The 23,535-nt window shown below is 47.4% G+C and overlaps 1 long non-coding RNA gene across 3 annotated transcripts; it reads right to left on the bottom strand.

The window, feature by feature from the left end:
• Positions 1–5,764: 5,764 nt before the first annotated feature.
• Positions 5,765–23,531, bottom strand: LOC129051499 (uncharacterized). 3 transcript variants are annotated; one of them, XR_008515813.2, is made up of 3 exons: positions 18,756–23,531; positions 17,979–18,017; positions 5,765–6,241 (listed from the first exon to the last, which is right to left on the bottom strand). It is a non-coding gene; the product is annotated as an uncharacterized LOC129051499 (long non-coding RNA). The 3 variants fall into 3 exon arrangements; XR_010137559.1 differs by having other exon boundaries at positions 5,766–6,241; positions 21,594–23,531; XR_010137558.1 differs by having other exon boundaries at positions 5,772–6,241; positions 21,607–23,322.
• Positions 23,532–23,535: the final 4 nt, after the last annotated feature.

Genomic DNA, 23,535 nt, shown 5'->3' with positions numbered 1-23,535 from the left:
ATCCCAGGTGACAGTGGCAAGAGTACAAATCTGAAGTCCGACTGCACTGCCTCTGACTTCAGCAGACCTGTCCTCAGCCCAGAAAATGCCATGTCCTCGCTGGGCTCAGCTCAGCATCCCTGAGGGTGAAATCCACCCCTTTTCTATGCTTGGTCCAAGCCTCTATGTGTGGTGTGCCCTGCCCTGGGCCCTGGCTCTGGGCCTCAGGCTGTGATTGCATTTCCACCACCAGGAGGGAAGACCTGTGCTCTCCTGTGAGGCCCGGCTGGCGTGTGCTTAGCGTAGACACAGGATCTATCAGGGCAGGGCTCCCAGAGCAGAGCAGAACAGGGGGCGTCTGCTGACCCTCCCAAAGGTATCCGTCCCAGCCTGGCTCACCTCTTCCCTTTTTTGGGGGCCCCTTCTCCTCTTCCAGACTTTTTAAATAGGGGTTGGGGCTCCCCCTTTTTCTTTTCTCTCTTTGTGGACACAGTGTTTCCTGTGGGTAATTTTTCTGATGATTCTCGAATTTCAGCCTCTGCACCAGATCCGCCTCCCGAGTCACGCCAGGCCAGGGTACAGGGTCCCTGGGCTCTCGCAGGCTCCATCTTACCTGGGAAACTCTATCCTCCCTTCACCCACTTTGGGGGTGACCACAACACAGACAGCTCAGGTCTTGGGGGCAGCACTGAAGGGGGATGGGGAGACCTTCTTTCAGGTGTTTCCTCCACAGCAGCCTGGCTCTCAGCCCATCCCCACCCACCCAGGGGTGCTGGCCCATGGCAAGCACAGGAATGCCTGACACTGTCATCGGCCCCCAGGGTGCACCCCAGGGCGTGGATGGGAAGTGGGATACAAGATGTTTATAGTTCACCATCAGGGGCTACAGTCTGGGGGCTAGAGGGACTGGCATTGACTTGATGGTCATCAGAGACCTGGACCTCAGTTCCAGGGGCCCTGACCCACCTGCCTTTCAAGGGACCCTAGCTCCCAAGCTCTGTTTCTCCCTCCACCTGCTTTTAGCCCCAGTTTTTCATGGCTTTAATTTTTCAACTCTGGGTCAGTGCTTTTTCAATCCCTATCTTCAGCCATGACTCTTCTAAAATTTCAGCCCCACCCAGTTGTCTATTATCACATTGATGTGAAGCTCTATGAACCCGACTCCGTCCTCCCATTCCTCTACCTCCTACTTAATTCCCTTCATGTTGTGTTTGGTTCTTCCAATCCATCCTTGTCCCAATGATCAAATCTTGATTGTTCTCACCATCTCTGTCATTGTGAAAATACCATTTTTATCATGGTTACCATAGGCTTGACTGATAGGAATTGAGCACATCAATACACTTTTTTTTGTTTTTTTTTTTTTGGAACAAGACACCCTGCTGAAATCCAGCCTCGTGGCCAGGAGGGTGTGGCTGTCAGTGAGGAGGCCCTGAGTCTGCGCTCTCATGCCGGTGCCCGCTGTCTCTCATCTCTTTACGTTACTCCATGTGCTTTTCTCAAACCACTCCCTCCCTTTGGCCCCACAGCACCCTAGCTGTGCGTCCGCCTGGCTCCCCTCTGCCCCGCCCCTCATATCCACACACCCCAGCCCTCCCACTGGAAGGTCAGGTTCGAGTGCCCCCTCCAGCCCCTCCTGCCATGTCATCTCCAGTTCATTCCACCCTGCTCACTGGGTGCCAAGCCCACTGCGACCCCTGGAAACAGGGACCCATCTGTCTGTCACTTTAACCACCATGACCCCTGGAAACAGGGGCCCATCTCTCTTTTTATTTTAACCACCGCGACCCCCCAGAAACAGGGACACATCTGCCTGTCACTTTTGTCTGGACTGTGCTTGTTTCAGGTGCTTGTATTAACTCCCCTCCTAAGTTCTAACCCCTTGTGACCCAGCAAACCCCTTCTAATAAAGTGAGCTCAGACATCTGCTATTGGCTGAACAAAGGGAAGTAGGCAGATTCCCTGATGTTCTCAGGCAAGCAGTGGAGGTGGAAGCTCAGAAGCAAGGCTGCCCACGTGTCCCACTTCCCACGGTCTGGACAGCTGGCTGAAAGTGGTGTGAACACAGCTATGTGTGAGCCAAAAGTTCGGTAAATGAGGGAGTTTCACCCTTTAAAGAAATTGTTCATGAAGAGAAGAGTCAACTTCATTTGTCTTTGGTTTAAATCTTGACCTTACATTAAAGTGAGGTTCAAATATATTTTTAAATCTTCTCATATTCACTCCTGTGAGCATGTTCTTCATGAGTTTGTGTGTGACTGTGTATAAGCACATGTATACATAGCTCCTAGCTGCATCAGAAAGACAACAAAAACAAAAATTGTCCCACGCAGTTTTTATTTATTTATTTTATGAACACGTCTAGAGTCCTTCCTATGCGCTCGGCACTCCCCGAAGTGCTTTTCCAGGTATTAACTCATTTAACCTTTGTAAGGATCTTACGAAGTACGTACTATTACTACATTTGATTGGTAAATGAGGAAACTAAGGCACAATAATCTTTCTGTTAACCAATTCATTACTCATTCATTGGTTAACTTTGACTCACCTCGATCCATATTCTGACTCCCAAAACATCAGGAACACTTTGCATGTTTAAGTCGTGGAAGAGCAGGGCTGCCTTCAGACGGGGCATAAACACAACTTCATTGACTTTCCTGGGTAAAGATTTAAGGCTCATTACCATTACAATTTCCGTTACTTAGCCAATTGTACTTTGATCCAGGAGGTGGGGTAATTTACAACTGTTCTCATAGGTTTTCATTGGATTTACATATCTAATCTAATATATCATTGAGAAAGAGTTTACCAATCCACCAGACATAGGAAAAGAAAGCGAGGGAAAAGCCACAAATACTGTGGAAATTCTCTGAAGAGTTAGGGTGACCAGCCATCTTGCATCTTGGTTTGTTTGCCTGGGCTGAGAGGTTTCTTTCTTCTTTTTTCTTCTATTTTTTCTTTCTTTCTTTCTTTTTTTTTTCTTTTTTTTTGAGACAGTGTCTTGCTCTGTTCCCCAGACTGGAATGCAGTGGCCTGATCACTGATCATGGCTCACTGCAGCCTCCACCCCCTGGGCTCAAACAATCTTCCTGCCTCAGCCTCCCAAGTAACTGGGACTACTTTTTTAAATTAGCATGCACCCCCATGCCTGGCTAATTTAAAAAAAAAAATGTTTGTAGAGATGAAGTGTCACTCTATTACCTAGGCTGGTCATGAACTGAACTGGCCTCAACCAGTCTTCCTGCCTCGGCCTCCGAAAGTGCTGGGATTAATGCTGGGATTAAAAGCATAAACCACTGTGCCTGGCCACTACCTTTTTTTTTTTTTTTTTTTTCCCCAAAAAGGTCCTTGTGAGGATTCAGCTGCCATGCTGTTTAACTGTGGAGCTCTGGCTTACATGTCATCCCTAAAGCTGTTTCATATAGGGGTAAAGTAGATCCCAGGTTTACACCTTCTCCTCTGGTTAATCTCTGAAAGCAATTACTTGGCATGCAGGGACTTCTGGCATGACAGGAAAGTGATGGCCTGGGGGTCAGGCATGAGGACCCACTGGGCCCTGCTGTGACATGAGCAGGGTTTTCAACCCCTCTGCATTTCACTTTTCTGTGATGAGGGGCCTGGGACCAGGTACACTTCAAGGTCTCTAAAGAATGGAAGACTCAGTATTTATGAAAAATTACTTAATTACCTCTTTGCCAGCAGGTTGTTTTAAATTTATATTTTCTCCACTTTCACAGGTATAAAAATTCATTATCTTAGGTCTCATACACATTTCCTGCACCTATAAACCTTGCTATGGGAAAATGGAAATAGGCATTAGGCCTCAAGCCAGTTTTCACAACGTTGATGGCTACATCAAGTCTGCTCTAAAATCCATTGCACTAGGCCGGATGCAGTGGCTCACACCTGTAATCCCAGCACTTTGGGAGGCTAAGGTGGGGCAGATCACCTGAGGTCAGGAGTTCGAGACCAACTCTGCCAACATGACGAAACCCTGTCTCTGTTAAAAATACAAAAAATAGCCGGGCGTGGTGGCAGGTGGCTGTGGTCCCAGCTACTTGGGAGGCTGAGGCAGGATAATTGCATGAACCCAGGAGGCAGAGGTTGCAGTGAGCCAAGATCATGCCATTGCACTCCAGCCTGGGCAACAGAGCAAGACTCCATCTCAAAAATAAATAAATAAATAGATTAAATAAATAAATAATAAAATCCATTGTGCAAAAAGGGAACACAGCCTTCTCCTGTAGAGACAAGTTTTCTGAGTGGGGACTCAGCTCCCCTGGGGCATCAGAGCACACTCTACTCTCAGCCTCGCAGGAGGGAGGGTGCCTCTTGCTTGTTAGAACTTTTCTTTCCTTGGCTGGGTGTGGTGGCTCATGCCTGTAATCCCAGCACTTTACGAGGCTGAGGCGGGTAGATTGCTTTAGACCAGGAGTTCAAGGCCAGCCTGGGCAGCATGGCAAAACCCCGTCTCTACAAAAACATACAAAAATTAGCTGGGTGTGGTGGCAGGTGCCTGTAGTCCCAGCTTCTCAGTAGGCTGGGGCAGGAGAATCGCTTGAACCCGGGAGGCAGAGGTTGCAGCGAGCCAAGATTGTACCACTGCACTCCAGTTTGGGTGACAGAGTAACTCTGTCTAAAAAAAAAAAAAAAAAATTAATTAATTAATTTAAAAAAGAAGAAGAAGAACATTCCTATCCTTTAGGATTTTGGTCTTCTGCCGTCCAGTCCTGGGAGGCTCCAGCAGCTGCTGCCCAGGTCCCCTCTCCTCTCAGCTCCCAGAGCCTGCGCTAGTGGGCACTCGATGGCACCTGTCTCATTCCTCTGTGCTGTACAATACAGCCAGCATCTCTTCTGCACTGTCAGTTATTAAGATTTAGGAATAAGGACTATATTTTACATCAAGCTTGCTTTTCATCCATCCATCCATCTATTCTGAGCATCTTTTTGTGGAGGATCACATTTCATAAATGGTCCTGTGAGTCCTGGCAACACGAATGCCTGGGCTGTGCTCTGCAGCTCACCCGGATGTCTTCAGAGACGGACGCTTGGTTCTGTGGTAGCGGACCCTAGCCTGTTCCCTCAAGCAGCCATGCATTGGCAACTTCTAGGACTGAGAAGAAGCCCCAACGGCGTGTTCATATATGGTTGTGTAAAATGTTCTAATGTAAGCCAACCTCTCTTCCCATCTCAGATCGCCTTGTGTGAAGTATATGGCCTGAGAAATGTTGGTGTCCAGCTGAGGGGAGTGTCTGGAGTCATGTATTAGGGCAGCTGTGACAGTGCCACAGGAAGCTGGAGACCAAGCGTGAGAAGGGCCACACTCCTTTGGAAGCCTCTCGGGGAGGACCCTCTCAGGCCGGCCTCTTCTGGCTCTTGATGGTGGCTGGCAGTCCTTGGAGCTCCTGGGTTTGCAGCTTCGTGGCTCCAATCTCCGCCTCTCTCTTCACTTGGCTGCCTTCCCTCTGGTCTCTGTGCTCTCTTTCCTCTTCTTATAAGGACTCCAGGTCATTAGGTTTAGGCCCCACCCTAATTCAGTATGACTTCACTTTAACCAATCATAGCCGCAAGGATGCTATATCCAAATGAGGCCACATTCTGAGGTTCCAGAGGTACATGAAGTTAGGAGGGACACTGTTCAACCCAGGACAGGTCAGTTGTCTGGAAACTGACTTGGAGATGGAGATCTGTGCATAGGAGGCTTAGGGGAGGGTGCACTGGCAGCAGGACAGGAGTTAACTGAGAGGCAGCTGTGAATTAAGGGGAGTGAAGCACACTAACATGATGGATGATGATTGAGGTTTTATTTTTATTTTTGTTTTAAATTTAGGGGTACATGTGCAGGTTTGTTACACAGGGAAACTGGTGTCATGGGAGTTTGTTGTACAGATTATTTCATCACCAGGTATTAAGCCTATTATTCGTTATTTTTCCTGATCGTCTCCCTCCTCCCACCTTTCACCATCCAGTATGCCCCACTGTGTGTTGTTCTCCTCTATATGTCCATGTGTTCTCATCATTTAGCTCTCGCTTATAAGTAAGAACATGTGGTATTTGGTTTTTTGTTCTTGCGTTAGTTTGCTAAGGATAATGGCCTCCAACTCCATCCATGTCCCTGCAAAGGACATGATCTCATCCCTTTTTTATGGCTGCATAGTATTCCATGGTGTATGTACCACATTTTCTTTATCCAGTCTATGACTGATGGGCATTCAGGTTGATTCGATGTCTCAGACTAACAGCGGACCTCTCAACTGAAGCCCTGCAAGCCAGAAGAGATTGATTTAGATTTCTGGCTGGTTTATTAAAACACTGACATCATTGATACTAACAAAATCTGTAACATGCCATCACAATGAGAACATCAATGACAAACTGGTTAATAAACATTGATAATTTATGTTTGTTGTTAGCTACTATGTAAGAAAACTTGAAATGTCCTGAAATCTTGCATTTTATGTACAAAATAAACATACTAGAAGTTTCCCCAAATTTGACAAAATTTGACATGGCATTACCCATAATAAGCTGTTAGGTCAAAAGGAGCTTTTCTAAATTATCAATAATAGAAAATAAATTTCGACCGATCATGCTACAGAAGACTATCTATTCTCTTTATAGAAAAATAGTATAAAATCATTGTCATATAAAAAGAAGATCAAAGAGTATGAAACCCTAGAATATAAGGGAAATTGTTACAAAATTACAGGCTGGGCACAGTGGCTCACACCTGTAACCCCAGCACTTTGGGAGGCTGAGGCAGGCAGATTGCTTGAGCCCAGCAAGCAATTCAAGACCAGACTGGGCAACATAGCACCACCCCATCTCTACAAAGAAATTAAAAAGTTAGCTGGGCATGGTTGCATGTGCCTGTTGTCACTGCCGTGCAGGAATGCGGGGCAGGAGGATTGCTTGAGTCCAGGGGTTCAAGGCTGCAGTGAGCCATAATTGCACTACTGCACTCTAGCCTGAGTGACAGAGTGAGACAGTCTCAAGAAATACAAAAATAAAAAAATTATAACAGGGAGTAAATCAAATTTTTTTCTAGATGTTTGACATTCATGATGCTTGTTAACTTTTTAAAATTTTTGAGTGCTGTGATTTTTTTTCTCCTGCCAAATAAAGATGCACTTTGTACCTAATTTTGTATTCCTTTTTTTTTTTTTTTTGAGATGGAGTCTTGCTGTGTCGCCAGGCTGGAGTACAGTGGCATGATCTGTGCTCACTGCAACCTCTGCCTCCCAGGTTCAACTGATTCTCCTGCCTCAGCCTCCTGAGTAGCTGAGACTACAGGCACGTGCCACCACGCCCAGCTAATTTTTGTATTTTTAGTAGAGACGGGGTTTCACCATGTTGGCCAGGATGGTCTCGATCTCTTGACCTCGTGACCCACCCACCTCAGCCTCCCAAAGTGCTGGGATTACAGGTGTGAGCCACCGCGCCCGGCCGTTAATTTTGTATTCTTATTTTTATATTTTTCTTAAAGACTCTTTCAAATTGTATAAGCTTCAGGTCCTACAGAATTTGGCTCTCCCCTAACCCTCAGAACTAGGCAGCCGTCCAGCCAGAAGAGAGGGCCAGGAAGATCCATGGATCTAAACATAGGAATTCAGGGTTCCTAGACTCTCAGGCCATGGAGGCCCTGAGCAGGCAGTCCAGTGCCTTGATGAGAAGGCTTGAGCCCAGGTCCTGGAAGCGTGGATCAGGGCAGAGCTGTGCATGGACTTGCCCACAACCACCCAAAGGCTCTCTTCTCCAGACACTCCACAGCCCCCTCTGGGAGTGGAGCCAAGTATGGACCTCCAGGCTTGGCTGTTTTGGTGGCTGGGGGTGAGGTTCGGAAGCAGGGGGAGGGGATAGCCTTCCTAAAGGGACATACTTTAAGAAATTTGGGTGTATGTGTCGTCTGTCTGTAGTAAGCTTTAAATAACCACAAATGGAGAATCAGGCCAAAGACATAGGGCCAGGAAGCTGCTTTTGGGAGCACAATGCGGCCACCTCTGCCAGGGTGGAGACCCCACAGACAGCTCCAGAAGGCAACTGCATCCTGTGCACACTCACAACTCCCAGGACAAGAATGGATCTCTGGCCCCTTGGGGACCATTCTGTTCCTGTCCATTCACTAGGTAAAGAAAAGCCAGCGCTCTCGCTCTCGCTCTCGCTCTCGCTCTCGCTCTCCCTCTCCCTCTCCCTCTCCCTCTCCCTCTCCCTCTCCCTCTCCCTCTCCCTCACCCTCACCCTCACCCTCCCCTTTCTTCGGTCTCCCTCTCCTTTTTTCGGTCTCCCGCTGTTATCGAAGCTGGACTGTACTGCCATGATCTCGGCTCGCTGCAACCTCCCTGCCTCGGGCTCCTGTGACTCTCCTGCCTCGGCCTGCCCAGTGCCTGGGATTGCAGGCGCGCGCCGCCACGCCTGAATGGTTTTTGTATTTTTGGTGGAGGCGGGGTTTCACCGTGTTGACCGGGCTGGTCTCCAGCTCCTGGCCTCGAGTGATCTGCCTGCCTCGGCCTCCCGAGGTGCTGGGATTGCAGACGGAGTCTCGCTAACTCAATGCTCAATGGTGCTCAGGCTGGAGTGCAGTGGTGTGATCTCGGCTCGCTGCAACCTCCACCTACCAGCCTCCTGCCTTGGCCTCTTAAAGTGCTAAGAGTACAGCCTCTGCCCCGCCGCCACCCCGTCTAGGAAGTGAGGAGCGTCTCTGCCTGGCCGCCCATCGTCTGGGATGTGAGGAGCCCCTCTGCCCGGCTGCCCTATCTGGGAAGTGAGGAGCGCCTCTGCCCGGCCGCCCATCGTCTGGGATGTGAGGAGCGCCTCTGCCCGGCTGCCACCCTGTCTGGGAGGAAGTGAGGAGCACCTCTGCCCGGCTGCCCCGTCTGGGAGATGAGGAGCACCTCTGCCCGGCCGCCCAGTCTGGGAGGTGAGGAGCGCCTCTGCCTGGCCGCCACCCCGTCTGGGAGGAAGTGAGGAGCGCCTCTGCCCGGTTGCCCCATCTGGGAAGTGAGGAGCGCCTCTGCCTGGCCGCCACCCCGTCTGGGAAGTGAGGAGCGCCTCTGCCCGGCTGCCACCCCATATGGTAAGTGAGGAGCGCCTCTGCCCAGCCGCCCCTTCTGGGAGGTGAGGAGCGCCTCTGCCCAGCCGCCCCGTCTGGGAGGTGAGGAGTGCCTCTGCCCGGCCGCCCCGTCTGGGAGGTGAGGAGCGCCTCTGCCTGGCCGCCACCCCGTCTGGGAGGAAGTGAGGAGCACCTCTGCCCAGCTGCCCCATCTGGGAAGTGAGGAGCGCCTCTACCCGGCTACCACCCCCTATGGGAAGTGAGAAGCGCCTCTGCCCGGCCGCCCACTCTGGGAAGTGAGGAGCGCCTCTGCCTGGCCGCCCACTCTGGGAGGTGAGGAGCGCCTCTGCCTGGCCACTCCGTCTGGGAAGGGAGGAGAGCCTCTGCCCGGCCACCCCGTCTGGGAGGTGAGGAGCGCCTCTGCCCGGCCGCCACCCCGTCTGGGAGGAAGTGAGGAGCACCTCTGCCCGGCCGCCCCGTCTGGGAAGTGAGGAGCGCCTCTGCCCGGCCGCCACCCTGTCTGGGAGGAAGTGAGGAGCGCCTCTGCCCGGCTGCCCCATCTGGGAAGTGAGGAGCGCCTCTGCCCGGCTGCCACCCCGTATGGGAAGTGAGGAGCGCCTCTGCCCGGCCGCCCCGTCTGGGAGGTGAGGAGTGCCTCTGCCTGGCCACCCCGTCTGGGAAGTGAGGAGCGCCTCTGCCCGGCCACCCCGTCTGGGAAGTGAGGAGCGCCTCTGCCTGGCCGTCACCCCGTCTGGGAGGAAGTGAGGAGCGCCTCTGCCCGGCCGCCCCGTCTGGGAGGTGAGGAGTGCCTCTGCCCGGCTGCCACCCTGTCTGGGAGGAAGTGAGGAGCACCTATGCCCGGCTGCCCCATCTGGGAGATGAGGAGCACCTCTGCCCGGCCGCCCAGTCTGGGAGGTGAGGAGCGCCTCTGCCTGGCCGCCACCCCGTCTGGGAGGAAGTGAGGAGCGCCTCTGCCCGGCTGCCCCATCTGGGAAGTGAGGAGCGCCTCTGCCCGGCCGCCACCCCATATGGGAAGTGAGGAGCGCCTCTGCCCGGCCACTCCGTCTGGGAGGTGAGGAGCGCCTCTGCCCGGCCGCCCTGTCTGGGAGGTGAGGAGTGCCTCTGCCCGGCCGTCACCCCGTCTGGGAGGAAGTGAGGAGCACCTCTGCCCGGCTGCCCCGTCTGGGAGATGAGGAGCACCTCTGCCCGGCCGCCCCGTCTGGGAGGTGAGGGGTGCCTCTGCCCGGCCGCCACCCCGTCTGGGAGGAAGTGAGGAGCACCTCTGCCCGGCCGCCCCCTCTGGGAAGTGAGGAGCGCCTCTGCCTGGCCGCCACCCCGTCTGGGAGGAAGTGAGGAGCGCCTCTGCCTGGCTGCCCCATCTGGGAAGGGAGGAGCGCCTCTGCCCAGCCGCCACACCGTCTGGGAAGTGAGGAGCGCCTCTGCCCGGCCGCCCTGTCTGGGAGGTGAGGAGCGCCTCTGCCTGGCCGCCACCCCGTCTGGGAGGAAGTGAGGAGCGTCTCTGCCCGGCCGCCCCGTCTGGGAAGTGAGGAGCGCCTCTGCCCGGCCACCCCCTCTGGGAAGTGAGGAGCGCCTCTGCCCGGCCGCCCCCTCTGGGAAGTGAGGAGCGCCTCTGCTCGGCCGCCCCGTCTGGGAGGTGAGGAGCGCCTCTGCCCGGCCGCCCCGTCTGGGAGGTGAGGAGCGCCTCTGCCTGGCCGCCACCCCGTCTGGGAGGAAGTGAGGAGCGTCTCTGCCCGGCCGCCCCGTCTGGGAAGTGAGGAGCGCCTCTGCCCGGGCGGCCCCGTCTGGGAAGCGAGGAGCGCCTCTGCCCGGGCGGCCCCGTCTGGGAAGCGAGGAGCGCCTCTGCCCGGCCTCCCTGTCTGGGAGGTGAGGAGCGCCTCTGCCCGGCTGCCCTGTCTGGGAGGTGTACCCAACAGCTCCGAAGAGACAGCGACCATCGGGAGCGGGCCATGAGGACGATGGCGGTTTTGTTGAAAGGAAGGGGGGGGGAAGTGTGGGGAAAGGAAGGAGAGATCAGATTGTTGCTGTGTCTGTGTAGAAAGGGGTGGGCATAGGAGACTCCATTTTGTTCTGACTAGGAGAAATTCTTCTGCCTTGGGATGCTGTTGATCTATGGCCTTTCCCCCAGCCCCGTGCTCTCTGAAACATATGCTGTGTCAACTCAGGGTTAAATGGATTAAGGGCGGTGCAAGATGTGCTTTGTTAAACAGATGCTTGAAGGCAGCATGCTCTTTAAGAGTCATCACCACTCCCTAATCTCAAGTACCCAGGGGCACAAACACTGCAGAAGGCCGCAGGGTCCTCTGCCTAGGAAAACCAGAGACCTTTGTTCATGTGTTTATCTCCTGACCTTCTCTCCACTATTATCCTATGACCCTCCCATATCCCCCTCTCCGAGAAACACCCAAGAATGATCAATAAATACTTCATAAATTTAAAAAAAAGAAAAAAAAAAAAAAAGAAAATGCCATAATTCGGCCGGGAGCGGTGGCTCACACCTGTAATCCCAGAACTTTGGGAGACCAAGGTGGGCGGATCACGAGGTCAGGAGATTGAGACCACCCTGGCTAACACGGCAAAACCCTGTCTCTACTAAAAATTAAAAAAAAATAAAAATAAAAAAAGAAATAGCCAGGCATGGTGGCGGGCGCCTGTAGTCCCAGCTACTCCGGAGGCTGAGGCAGGAGAATGGCGTAAACCCGGGAGACAGAGCTTGCAGTGAGTTGAGATCGCGCCACTGCACTCCAGCCTGGGCAACAGAGCGAGACTCCATCTCAAAAACAAAACAAAACAAAAAGAAAAAAAAGAAAATGCCATAACTCTTCCTCCTGTATAGTATAACTATTTTCTTCTTCTCTGCCTGGCAAATTCCTTCTCAATCTTTTAGCATAGCTCAAATGTCACTTCCTCTCTGGCTGTGCCAGCATTACTTTACCCTTCTCTGGGCTTCCAAAAACATTTTGCGTATATCCCTTTTATGACACTTACTGTATTATACTACTCAGCTTAACAATGTTTATTTAAGATCTACCTATATCACATTTTTTAAAACCACTTTTTACTTCTTTATTTCCAGTTTTTGCATAAAACAAGCACAGTACTATATGGGAAGTTAGAGATTCATTTTATATCTATCTTAGCAAATATGAAGCAGTATTTTAATGTATCACTTAAAACATCTGTGTTTAAATTTGAATCTAAGTTTGGGTGAAAGCAAAGTATAGAAAATGGAAAGAAATCCTTTATCTGTTGCAACCATTGAATTGACTTTGGGATATAGTGATTTCCATTTTATTAAGAGGAAATTATTTTTGAATAGATTTTTTAAACTGTAAAAAAAAAAAAAAAAAGAAAAGCCAGCATGTGGCTGCAAAACTGGACAAAGGCCTCTGTGACCCTGCTGGGTTGGTACCAGTGCTCCCAGCACAGGCAGGATCACGGCCAGTCTCACCCCTGAGCTTAGGAATTCAGTCTCATCAGGTCAAGACTAATTGTTTTGGAGAACTGGATGTGAGCTCTTTGTTGAAATTGACTATGGGACACACGCGGGGCTGGTAGAATTCTCTGCATCCCAGAGAATGAGAGTCCCATTGGGGGAGCCTCCTGTGCGCAGTCTGGGGGTGCACAGCAGTCTGTGCCAGTCCCCTGGGAAGCTGGGCGTGAGGATGGAGGGAAACATCTCAGGGTCAGGATGGCATTGCACTTTGCTCTCTGTGCCTGCTTGCCCTGTCCTCACCCAAGCCAGGTGACTCACCGAGATTTCCTCTCATAGACTCCCCAGCCATAGCAGGAGCAGTAAGGTCCCAGCACACCTGGATTTGTTTCCAGACACTTAGACACTCTTGGCCAGCACTGCTCTTTATTGCGCTAGGGCGCCACCGTCTTATTATAAAAACCAAAGCCGCGGCTCAGCAGGGCTGGAGGAATCCATCGCATGGAAATATCCCGCAGACCGGGGATGTGAGAGGAATTGATTAGTGAATTAATTTCTGGCACAGCCAGTGCCTGCCTCAGAACTAGTCCCTCTTATAAATCAATAGGCTCCGCAAATGGGCAGCATATGTGTTCTGTCTGCCCCTCTACAGCAGGGATGTGGGGATTACAGACAGATGCTCAGGGACCTTGGGTTGGGGTGGGTGAGATCCTGTCACTGGCTGCACATGTGGGGCCCACAGAGCTGCTCAAGTCATTCAGGGGGCTGGAAAATGGACAGCTTGCCAAGCACTAAAGCTGGATGACTTTGCTCTTCTAACCCCCCATACTCATTGCAGACAGGCTTCTTCATGCTTTATTCTGCTATTAGGTAATTTTTTTTTAAGTTAAGTTTTTTTGTCCTCAGTTGGAGGTACACAGTTCTGTTTTGATGGCTAATCTCTCTTCCTGCTGTTGCTTATCCCAGAAGCCCCTTGGACAGGCTCCTCTCCAGCTATAGGTGATTTCCACACGGCTGCAGTTCCCTTGCAGGTGGCTGGATAAGGACAGCGGTCACAGAAGCAGGGCGAGGCACACCTCAGCTGTCAAGGCTTAGGCGTGATGGCCCCCAGAGGTTACCCAGGTGCCGTCTCTTGCCTGTCTCTTCACTTTCCAGGATGGCAAAGTCCTGAGCAAATGTAAAGGCCTCCAGAGGTGGCCATGAGGGATCACTTGCTTCCCCGGATGGCTGGTGGGGGACAGCCTCTGCAGGCAGGCCCAGGGGGTTCCCATCCTTGCTCCAGGCAGCACCACTCCTGAGTCTGTGTGATCTGGGGTTGTGTTCCTTCATCTCCCGCCCCAGTTCCACCTCCATCTTTCTAAGGTCTCTAATAAGAGGAGTTATTGTAAAATTTGCCTACAAAGGAATCCATTGACTCACTCATTTTATTCATTTAACAAAACATTTGGGAATCACATTCCACGTTTCAGACGTGCTCTGCAGTAGGAATTTGAAGATAAACAACATGAGTTATTTGTCTGAGGAACTCATGGTCTTCAGAGAAGGTCGACTTGTAAATCAAGGAAATAGACTGTCCCAGCCCTCTCCAGCTTTGGGGCACAAATGACATCACATTAACATTAATGTTCAAGCCACCATGACTTCTTGGATAGCTCCCGCAGAACTGCAAAATCTTAGTCTGTTCTCCACCAGCCCCTTCCACTCCCAACATTATTTCCATGAGTCCCCAGGGGGCAGCATCCAGCTCCTCTCACAGCTATCAGAGCAGTTCCAGTTTCTATACAGGAGGACGGAGTTAGCCAGCCTCCAGCATGACAGCAGGAGCATTGCCAACTTGGACAAGCACCATCATTTTAAAGTTCACCTTGATCAAAAACTGCCTGAATCCAAAGGGCATCAGCCTAATGGCTAAGGTCAGCATGGCCATAAACCACAAAGGACATTTCCGACCAGAAACATTCCAGCCATAAGATAAACCCCTCCCCTACCTGAGAGATGTCAGCCTCAAGATAATCTCCCCTCCAGCCATAGGCATTACATCCCCACCATAAACTTCTCCTGAGAGAGCGCTCCTGACGGAAAGTGGCCAGAAGCCCCTCTCAAAAATAAACCTGTCTTTGGCTGTTGAGCCACTTCGCATGTTTCTTTCCTCTTTCTTTAACTCTTACACAAGATGCCTCTAAATGGCCTTGCCTTTTAGTGTTCATGCCCTCACACAGCCCTCTCCTATGGCGAATCTGGGCTGACCCAAAACAGAAGCCGGTGGAAGAAACGGTGTCTGCCTTTTGAGGCAAGGTCATGGAGGCATGCAGCTCCCACTTTGCCTGTGGGATCACTCATCCTGGGCCAGGCCAGTGTGGGAGGGAGCCACTCAGAAGCAGGTCCTTCAGCCCCGCCCAGGCCTTCAGATCTGCAGGTGCAGCTGAGATTTTCACTGCTGCCTCATCAGAAACCCAGGCAGAACCACACAGCCAAGCTTTTCCCAAATGCCTAATCCACAGAAACTGTGAGAAATAAAAATCATGTTTTGTTTTAAGGCACGAGGTTTTGGAGGGATTTGCTATGTAGCATTCTATGACTAACACACATTCTGTGGAGCAAACCCTCTGGCACTTGTGTCTCATTTGGGCCCCAAATAAGTACCACTGGAGACTCAGCCTCCTACAAAGTACCCAATAAAAACAATTTCTTCTGCTCCTTCTTCTAATTGCTGTCTACATAAAGGCACAAACCCAAGGCATCAGAAGCTGCGCCATCATCCTGTCTGCTGCCTAGACTGTGGGCATTTCCTTTCCTCCCTGTGAATCAAACCCCACTTTGTCTAGTTGGTAGTGGATCTGACTTGATTGCAAGAAAGGGAAGCCCTTCTTCCACTTAAGAAGATGAGTTGTGGTTGGTCTAACCAAGACATGGTCACCTAATCTTTTTTCATCTAAGACAGGATCGCTGCCTCGTGACGGGCAATGCTGTGGAATAAACGTGCACTGGGGATCCCCTCCCTTCCCCCATACTAAAGCGTAATCTCCCTTGGAGAAAGCTCCTTGCTTCCCTCCCTTTCAGCTGTCTCCCAGTCTTGACTCTGGAAGTGTCTGAAGGCCTAGCCTGTGTCTTACATTCATAGGGCAACATGTCAACATTTTTAAGAATATTACAGCAGCTGGGCAGGTTGGCTCATGCCTATAATTCCAGCACTTTGGGAGGCTGAGGTGGATGGATCACTTGAGGTCAGGAGTTTGAGACCAGCCTGACCAACATGGTGAAACCCAGTCTCTACTAAAAAAAATACAAAATTAGCTGGGTGTGGTGGCACACACCTGTAATCCCAGCTACTTGGGAGGCTGAGGCAGGAGAATCACTTGAGTACGGGAGGCAGAGGTTGCAGTGAGCCAAGATTGCACCATTGCACTCCAGCCTGGCGACAAGAGTGAAACTCCGTCTCAAAAAAAAAAAAAAAAGTTTTACAGAACTTCGTGATGTTTTTAAGCCACTGCGTCAGTTCATTTCTAACTACACCCAAACTTCCTGTTATAGGGGAAAAAACAAATAAGTCCATTTGTTTATGCAACTTGTATTGCTTTGTCTTTCTGGTAATTCTGCTCTCCTCCTGTAGACCACAGCTCATGTTCCTAACTTAGCGTCCTTCACTTTGAATACCAGTCTTGGCTCATGTAGGCTGTCCTGCTGCATAAATATCTATAATACAATATGGAAAGTGCTATGGGACTGTGATGAGACAAGAAGGACTTCTTTCTGGGGCCTTAGGGAGGCTCTTACAGGGGAGGAGAAATCCAGCCTAAGTCTTTAGGGCTAGTGAGAGCTCATTGGATAGATTCTGTGGTCATGCTCCTTCCTGGAAGTGGACTTTGTCTTTTCCAAAATTCCACAGAAAAATGCTGAAGAAATAGAAGATGAGGCCAAGCACGGTGGCTCACACCTGTAATCCCAGCACTTTGGGAGTGCAAGGTGGGTGGATCACTGGAGGTCAGGAGTTCGAGACCAGCCTGGCCAACATGGTGAAACCCCGTCTCTACTAAAAATACAAAAATTAGCTGGGTGTGGTGGTGCGTGCCTGTAATCCCAGCTACTCGGGAGGCTGAGGCAGGAGAACCACTTGACCCTGGGAGGCAGAGGTTGCAGTGAGCAGAGATCGCACCATTGCACAACAAGAGTGAGACTCCATCTCAAAAAAAAGAAAAGAAATAGAAGACAAATGTGCTTTCAATCCAGCATTCCTCAGAGTCTGTAAGTTGGCTTTTCAACAATTTATCCACTTAGTTTTCCATTTTGTCGGGGTGGCATATCCGGTTGTGTGTCCACATCTGTATGGTTTCTGTGTTCACAGAGGAAGAAGGCAGGGCTTGGGAGGAGACAGCCACCGCTGCGCATTCCCTGGGAGAGACTTTTCGCGTGACCTGTGGCCTTTTGCTTGCTTATTCGTATCAGAGAAACAAATACATAGAGACTAAGGACAATTTTCAGTGCTTTATTGCCCGCAGCTCTCACTGCTCACAGAAGAGTGAGCGGGACTGTGCATGGGGCCTGGGAGAGGATATTTTCTTCCCATGCATATATGAGGGAAGGCTCTTTATTTTGAACAACTCAAAATTTAAGGGGTGGAGTTGAACACATACGAGATGAAGCATGAAAAAAAAATACTGATTTTATTTCTTTGACTTCCTGAGCACGTGCACACCAGAATGAACACTACAGCAGCCAGGAGTGTCGTGGGGCCCCTTGAAAGTGAGGTGCCCCTCATCACCCACACTTTGGCCCTCCTCCCTGGTTCGGCTTCCTTTCACCAGGTGAATGGTGGCGATGGCCTCTTGACCTGAGAAACCAGCCTTCCTTTTGTGCCTGTGTGCCTAAGCTAAAAGATCAACAGCTGTCTCCCCTTCAATGTGTAGATATTACAATCTGAAAATAAAATCCTCTTTTTCAAAACAATAATCTGAAAATTAGCATAAAATTAGGTTCATGGTATTACAGATGAAGAAATTAGAGAAACATTTTAATAATAGCACTGAGGAGGGATATTTTACCACTCAGTTGTTGAGTTAGAGGATACAGTTACTGCCAAGAAATCTTTCTGCTTTTATTTTCCTTACTGAACAAATCAATGAATAATACAGATATAGATGCAAGGTGTTCTGGCCAAGTATCCCTGTGACATTCTGTATTTCCTTATCTAATTGGCTGCTTAGCTTTTTGTCCATCACGTATCGTTACTGTGTATCACCTATTTATCTCTCTGTAATTCCATCATCATAATTCCCTTCCCCATCAATGTTGCCTTTCCAACTAGAAGTCCATGCAGAGTTCCACAGTTCTTAACCACACATAATGTCTCACACAAAATAACTGATTTAGTAAATATTTCTTTTTAGTTGTTTTGTGGAAATTCCTTAATTTTTATTTGAAAAGAAAAGAACATCAAGCAACCCAAAAAGTGCAAAGGAAAAAAAATTCATTCAAATTTTATTATCCAGAAATAAACGTTACCTTTGTGACTATCACTCCAGTCTCCTTTCCGTGTGGATACTGGTGAAAGGATCAATAGATAAACACATTATTACATAGGATTCTATTTACTAATTAAAAATAAAGTTATAACAATCGCCATTGAATTTAATAAAAGACAAGAAAAAATGAAATAATTGTTGAAATTCAGATAAATGTTTCTTCATCAGAGGTATTCACTTCTGTAAGATTCTTCCCAAATTTAAAAAGGATTGTTTATACTTGTATTTCTAACTATTTTAAGCATTTTTAGGCATTTTCTGTTGATTCTCAGCTCTGAAATATGGGGAAATTGGTACAATCTTGGGCCCTTGAATAGTTTTTCTTAAAATGTCCTGACTTTTAAAAAGTTATATAATCATGCCTGTAATCCCAGCACTTTGGGAGGCCGAGGCAGGTGGATCACGAGGTCAGGAGAACAAGACCATCCTGGCTAACATGGTGAAACCCCATTTCTACTGAAAATACAAAAAAATTAGCCGGGCGTGATGGCGGGCACCTGTAGTCCCAGCTACTCAGGAAGCTGAGGCAGGAGAATGGTGTGAACCCAGGAGGCAGAGCTTGCAGTGAGCCGAGATCGCACCACTGCACTCCAGCCTGGGCAACAGAGGGAGACTCTGTCTCAAAAAAAAAAAAAAAAAAAAAAAAAAAGTTTTATTAAAATTTTTCTGTTTTCAAAATTCCTAACACTTCTCTTTTTTCACCAAAATTTTCTAGTTCTTTAGTCTTAGTTTTATAGTTGATAGATTTAGAACTCACCACCAGTCTTTTTTTTTTTCTTTTTCTTTTTAGTTGACCTGGAATAAGTGTACATATTTATGGGGTGAGAGTGATATTTTGATACATGTATACGAGAAATTAATGAAAGAGGAAATAAGGACAATAGTGGGAAGGAGTAACAGAACCAACAGTTGTTTTTGAGAAAAGTGTATTATCAAGAAAAAAAGAGAAATCACAAAAATTCATATCAGAACTTAATAAAAAGACATAACTATAGAGGTAGCAGAGATTACAAAACAGACAATCAGTGGATATTATAAGGAAATTTATGCTGAGACATTTAAAATGTGTACAAGATAGATAAAATCCTAGAAGGCATAATTTTCTAAAATTAATTCATGAAGAAAAATCCTAAATACTTCAATAGCCATTATATAAATTAATTAGTAGTTAAGAAGTATCTTTCCTCGTCTCCGTCTTTCTCTCCCTTTCTTTACTCCACCTCCACCTCCCCCGCCCCACACACACCCCTAATAATATTATTGGCTAAATAACAAAATTACAATGGAGTTGGCATTCAAATCTGATTGAAATATTTCCATGAAATTGATGAAAGGGGCTACTTACAATTAATTTGATGAAAACACTGTAATTTTAATACCAAACCAAAAAATTAAGTATAAAAAGAAAAACGTGCACCAATCTTATTCAGGAGCACCGATATCAACTCTCCAAAGGAGTAGGAGGCAATGACCATGCCTCAAATGTGAAGAATCAATACAAACAATACAGTTAGTGTACAGCTCAAAACAGCATATCCTGAAACGCTCAACCTTATACCTAATATTTAAAAATATTTGGAACACTCAGAGCCATGGGAGTGGCTTTTGGAGAAATGTTCATGAAGAAAGATTACAGCTAAGTTTAAAAATACTGTTACAGTTTTGTTTGTTTGCTTGTTTTGTCTTGAAGAGGAGGTAAAAGTTGGAGTAAAAACAGGGAGTTTGGGCCGGGCGCGGTGGCTCACGCCTGTAATCCCAGCACTTTGGGAGGCCGAGGTGGGCGGATCATGAGGTCAGGAGATTGAGACCATCCTGGCCAAGGTGGTGAAACCCCGTCTCTACTAAAAATACAAAACAAAATTAGCTGGGCGTGGTGGCGGGCACCTGTAGTCCTAGCTACTCGGGAGGCTGAGGCAGGAGAATGGCGTGAACCCGGGAGGTGGAGCTTGCAGTGAGTCGAGATCGCACCACTGCACTCCAGCCAGGGCGACAGAGCGAGACTCTGTCTCAACAACAATAACAACAACAACAAAACAAAAAACGGAATTTGGTGTAAAGTGGGAAAAGCAAAGAAACCTGCATGGATGGGCTGAAGGGTGTGCTGGGAGAAGAGTGAGAAATACGTCTGGGGAAGAAATTGGAGATGGAGGTTTAATCCCAAGTGATCCAAAGGGATGTACTGAAGAATTAATGTGTGACTAGGAACAGGGAGGTTATGCAACTGATTGTCAACCCAACAGTGGGCACTCAGTTCCACTAATGAATGAGGACTGTGAGGACAGACAGACTGAGGGGCAGGCAGATGAAGGCGTGGGTTGTACATAAAACAGGTCCACTCGATTGCTGACAAGAAACTGTTTTCAAGTTCCATTTTGCCATGCATTGAATAGCTTTTCATTAGCTGAATTTAGTGGCATATAAAATCATTAAACTAAGGCAGACACCCAGAGTTCGTTCCCACATGAAAACCAAATGTAAACCGGCTGTGACCCACTTCAACACCATCATTGGAAATCAGAAGCTGAGCCCTTTTCTGATGTTTAAAACCTGCATAATATTCAGTGTATTATTATTTGTGTATCTATTTCCTTTGTGATGGAAATTTGGTTTGTCCCAATTTTCTATTTTATTAAAACACTGCTACATACAAAGTCCCCTTGCATATATTTCTCCTAATGGTAGAAATATTTTACATAAAAGACTCTAGAAATGGGATGAGATCCATGGGTTAGGAGAATTTTAAAACAGATAGGTCCTCTCAAATTGCCCTTTTACAAATCATACAAATTCATATGCTTCTAGCAGTTACAGAGAGTGGGTGTTACCTCCCATCCTCACCAACACTGAATGTTACACATGAGAGCTGAGTATCCCTTATCTGAAATGATTGGGACCAGAAGTGATTCCGATTTGGGTTTTTGCAGATTTCAGAATACTTGCATTATATATACTTACTGATTGAGAATTCGAAATCCAAAAATTTGAAATCTGAAATGCTCCAGCAAGCACTTCCTTTGGGCATCATTTAGAAGCTGAAAATGTTTTGGGTTTTGGAGCATTTTAGATTTCAGATTTTTGGATTTGGGACGCTAACCTGTATTAAACATCTGTGACAACCTGAAAGACAAAAGCACACCTCAGTGTTTTTATTTTGCTTCTTTCTGCTCACAGTTTCCATGAACTTTTTTTTCTCTGTGCTGGTGCATGCTGCGTGTGAAATGCTACTCACCCACAAACAGGTCCAGCCCAGACAACAGCTCCGCTGTGAAGTCTTTCCCATTCTCATGGGGAACACTATTTACTTCCTGATATCCAAAAAGAACGGTGTAAATATTCCTCTCAATTTCATTGTGAGGTTTTCCTTTTAAAAAATTTTATGTGGAGCCCATTTTCTAATCCTTTATTCCTTATTTCACTGGATCCTTGCACAGATTAGATGCAAATATTATTTGATTGGATGACTGAATGATACCACAAGTTCCTTCTAGCTCTGGGAATCTGTGTTGCCATGATTCCACTGGCCCGGGACCTGTACACGAGTAGCAGTTTTAAAAAGCAAAGCTCCTATCTTTAAATAAAACCATAAATTCCTTACTCATTACACACACCTGTATCAGGAACAGGTTTGGATACAGGGGAAATTCCAAGGATGACGGGTATGGATCCGAAAAGACAGTGATGTCCAAGTACAGGCGGTGCACTCCACGGTCATCTTGGACAGTCACTGGAAGCCAGGAAAAGTCTGTGGTCTCATGGCCACAAACCCAATGATTTGACCTCAGAGGGTATCCTGCATTAGAAGCAAGAACGAATCAGAGATTTGAGGAAATAGGAGAGGTCATAATTGTCACCATGCCTGCTTTCTCAACCTAAGGACTGACAAGCATCTAGCCTTGAGCCAAAAAGGCTGCAAATACATGTATGTTTAGTAGTGGGCTGTTGCACTCCAGAGCTGGAACACGGCTTTGTACTTTGATTCTCCAGCCTCCAGGAGACTCATAAATCCTGCACTCCATGATCCAAAATGGTGGGTTTCCTTGAAAAATGTAATTAATATAATTAATTATACATAGATTTAAAAATACTCACTTCGTAAAATAAACAGAACTGACTTATGTTAGACAATTTAGAAAGTTGATATTAGGTGGTTTTGACAGTTCCATTAAAATTTTTGATAATTAAGAGCTTTTATTTACTTTCAAAATTTGGTGGTAATCCCCAGTCTTCCTGTGCAAGGAATTACATTTAAGAAAAACAGTATTGCATAAAGGCAAGCAGATGATTTTGAGAGATGAAGATAAAGACAAAGAGATATTAATGTCTCTGAATCTGACCAACACCTGAAAATAATAATAATGATGATAAGAGTACATCTAGTGCTCCAGGGCTTCATTAAAAAAAACCTTAATCGTCTCAGGAACCTCAAAAATAAGGTACAATTATAATACTTTCACATAGATTCAAGGGATTTGCTCAAGATCACAATTCTATTCAGTATCAGAGTAAGGACTGGATCCAAGCATCCTGACTCCCACATCTGTGCTGCTGAGCACTGTGCTCTGTATAAATGTCACAGATCATAAGGAATAGAAATACCTGACTACAGGAACGCCCTCTGTATTTACACACTTTGGTGAGCATTAGGAAATGGGGCTACTGCAATGAAATTGAGATGAGCTTGGAAGGTCAAAAGGAAGCATTCTGCTATTCCAGTGAAATGAACATTGTGGTTTGCTCATTCTAACATGGAAAAAAATTTCTAATGTATCTACCCTTTAATTAACTCTTCCAAAAGAAGAAGCTGGAAGAGAGATGCAATTAAAGGCTCAAATGGAATTATTTCTACCTAATGGAAGAGTGGCCCATTTTGTGAAACTGTGCTAGAAGGACCCAAACAATGCTGATGACAATTATTAGGATGATAAGTAACCTGGAAAGACAACGGAGTGATGTGAATCATAGACAAGTCATGATAGGCGCCTCCATCGTGCTTCAGTGCTTGCATTCATTCTTGTGCTATTTTATTATTTTTACCAAATAAAACATAGCTTCTTGACATCACATGAACCTATGCCTAATGAGAATCAGTTAGTAAAATGCCCGTGACTAGTAATCTTCACCTATGCAATTAAACATTCATTCATAAAATAGTTCAAATGTAAGCGATGAATGTGTTGAATGAAAAGTACATTAATACCTTAATTAGAAAAAACATTCTATTAAAAGGACATTATTTGTATGATAAAAGAGATCACCATTTTTGTACTTTTTCACAAACTTACAGAAAACTAGGTCAGCTTACATAGGTGAATCTTAAAAACCTCTAACCCAGAATGTAAAGTACATTGGCCAAAAATGCTAACCTAACGCATTTCAGTACTACAGGATTCATGTAGGTAGAACTAACCGAATAAAATACTGGTAGTCAGTATAATCCTATCTGTGGTTCCTGAGGTCCAGGGAGAATGAGTTTGTTACCTTCCCACCTCACATTAGCCAGTGTTTTTTCCGTGAATAATAAAAACAGCAGGATTTAC

Source organism: Pongo abelii, chromosome 17 (assembly GCF_028885655.2).
Source record: "Pongo abelii isolate AG06213 chromosome 17, NHGRI_mPonAbe1-v2.0_pri, whole genome shotgun sequence".
NCBI classification, from domain to species: domain Eukaryota; kingdom Metazoa; phylum Chordata; class Mammalia; order Primates; family Hominidae; genus Pongo; species Pongo abelii.
This window is presented reverse-complemented; position numbering and strand designations above follow the sequence as displayed.